This window comes from Pecten maximus, chromosome 19 (assembly GCF_902652985.1).
Source record: "Pecten maximus chromosome 19, xPecMax1.1, whole genome shotgun sequence".
NCBI lineage: Eukaryota > Metazoa > Mollusca > Bivalvia > Pectinida > Pectinidae > Pecten > Pecten maximus.
In genome coordinates, this window is record NC_047033.1 from 15,329,754 (window position 1) to 15,332,560 (window position 2,807).

Below are 2,807 nucleotides of genomic sequence, written 5' to 3' on the forward strand. Positions count from 1 at the left end.
TACCGGCTTTTCTACTTTTTTAAAAACAACACGGTACTGAAAGTGAAAGTGAATATAGCCTACTGCATCTCCATGAAGCTGAACAATGATGTCATTAATTGTGTTGGAATTGAACAGTACACTGAAAGAACAACAATGGGAAATGTACATGTCGCTAAGAATGTTCCTATGACGACGGGTATATATAGGGGGATACAAACAGCCGGAGGCATATGGGGACGCGTGTCTATGGGGACACAAACAGTCGGGGTCATTTGAGGATGGGTAACTATGGGGACACAAACAGTCGGGTTCATATGAGGACGGTTATCTATGGAGACACAAACAGTCGAAGTCATATGGGGACGGGTTTCTATGGGGAAGCAAACAGTCGGGGTCATATGGGGACGGTTATCTTTGGAGAAACAAACAGTCGGGGTCATATGGGGACGGGTATCTCGGGAGATACAAACAGTTGGGGTCATATGGGGACGGGTATATATGGGGACGCAAACAGTCGGGGTCATATTGAACGAGTAACTATGGGGACACAGACAGTCGGGGTCATATTGAACGGGTATCTATGGGGACGCAAACAGTCGGGGTCATATGAGGACGGGTTTCTATTGGGAAGCAAACAGTCGAGGTCATATAAGGACTGTTATCTATGGAGACACAAACAGTCGGGGTCATATGAGGACGGTTATCTATGGAGACAAACAGTCGGGGTCATATGGGGACGGGTTTCTATGGGGAAGCAAACAGTCGGGTCATATGAGGACGAGTATGTTACGTAGGACGAGCGTCGAGTAGTTAGATGAGAAATGAAAACAACATTGGATATGAAAATTAACAATTTATTTACAACAAAACAAAAAAACACACTCACTCTCAGCCATTTCCACACAAATTTAGATTCACTAAATTAAAGTCTCTGCTCCAAAACAATGGTCAATCAAATCCACAAACGCGCATCAAACATGTGCGGTATATCTGTAGCTGTAGCTATAACTGTGCCAGTCCATTACACATGACGTATTTCCAACCGTAGTCAGAATACAAGTTAAGGTTTCCACACAGGATACCAACAACCAACAACACTAAGCACGTTGGTTACACAAACACCTTATGTGACACATCCAAACACTGACACTGTAGCACTTCTGGAGCACAAACCTCCTCAAGCTTGTCAGTGTTTAAATCACTCCTGTACCTCCTGACCTGTCCTGGCGCTCGGGATGTAATGATGGCTGACCATCCTGTCTGATGGTCCTGGCGCCGGCATTCCCTGGCGATGGTATAGGCCCTGGTAGGGGTTCATATGCTGGTGTGACCCTCACATGGAGCTTAAAGAATAATTATACAAGTTGTCTAATACTTGCACACAAACCTCACTTATACCGAAGTTATTACACAACAATCTTAATCAAATAATTAATATCAATATTAATTATTAATAGGAAAAAGGCTAAATTACCGTTATATATTACTCACAATATACTACAATGTAATAGATAATGATTTCACAAACGACTATGTGCGGGCTCAGAATATCCTAAGAACTATGTTGAAAACAATGCACACATCATACGGCCACTCAAGGCTTCCATACTTTTCAAAACATGCATACGTTCTCACCTGAGTACACTTCAAATTTATAACATTAGTTTAAGTTATAATAATTACAAATATATATACACATAGCTTAAATAATGTTTATGGCAAATTACAAAGCAATATTCGTAAATATATACCTTAAATAAGCACAACAAACAATAACAACAATGTTACGCATCACTGAGCCGCACGCTCTTTAAAGAGTGTTTACCAAAGATATTTATCAAAAATAAGGCTATGAAAACAGTAAAATATGTACAGAAATATAAAGATAGACTTACCACAGTCTGACATCTGTGCCTGATATAAATTCCACTGCTAACGCAGTATAAATAGGGTAAAACACCCGTAAATCGCGGTCCGAGACTTTAACTCATTATGACCTCGCACCTACCTGGTCACACACTCCCGTACGGTAGCCAATTAGGAACATATAATTACAAACACCGCACGACAACAAATAACAATTATATACATACGACGTGACAGAGTATATGTGGATAAATAAACAATCGGGGTCATATGAGTTTATGGAGAAAAATACAATTCGAGGTCATGTGAGGATAGATATAAGGGGAACACAAGCAGTCGTGGTCATGTGAGGATATATGTAAGGGGAACACAAGCAGTCGTGATCACGAGGACGAGTATCTGTTGTGTAGTAGAAAGTGCACACCCACCTCCTATGATGCTCCTGGTCCGTCATTTTTACGAGTCCGTTATACGACAACGGGTATCTAGGACAATATGTCATGGTTAACGAGACCGGAGTGAAGGAAGGCAGAAGCACATACGAGGGTTGATTGATACATGTATGCTGTGAGCTTCTTATTGAAGGAGGTACTCAAGGATGTTCTTTTTAAGTCCTACTATTTTCTGACTATAACGGGCCGTGTTCCCATCGATTGGTCTCATTTGGTAAGTTTATATCGACGAGGTAGCACTCTAGAGTAAACAAGACACGCGGCTTTTGTAAAATGGGCAAAATCGATGCTAGAACAGTGATCCAATAAGTGATAATTCCCCTTCATATATGTTAGTGAAAAGGTGGGTGGCCGAAGTTAAACGCGGCCAACAGAGCCTTGAGGATGACCCCGTCCTGGAAGGCCTGTCAATGTTGAAACCCCAGAAATGGTCAATAAAGTTCATGATATTGATATTGTTATGACTGACAGACGAGTCACAGAAAAAAATATAGCCAGTAGAGTTGG

General features: G+C 41.3%; 1 long non-coding RNA gene across 1 annotated transcript; it reads right to left on the bottom strand.

Moving 5' to 3' along the window:
• Positions 1–824: 824 nt before the first annotated feature.
• Positions 825–2,073, bottom strand: LOC117317253. Its single transcript, XR_004530154.1, has 2 exons — positions 1,878–2,073; positions 825–1,325 (listed from the first exon to the last, which is right to left on the bottom strand). It is a non-coding gene; the product is annotated as an uncharacterized LOC117317253 (long non-coding RNA).
• Between the last annotated feature and the right edge of the window lie 734 nt (positions 2,074–2,807).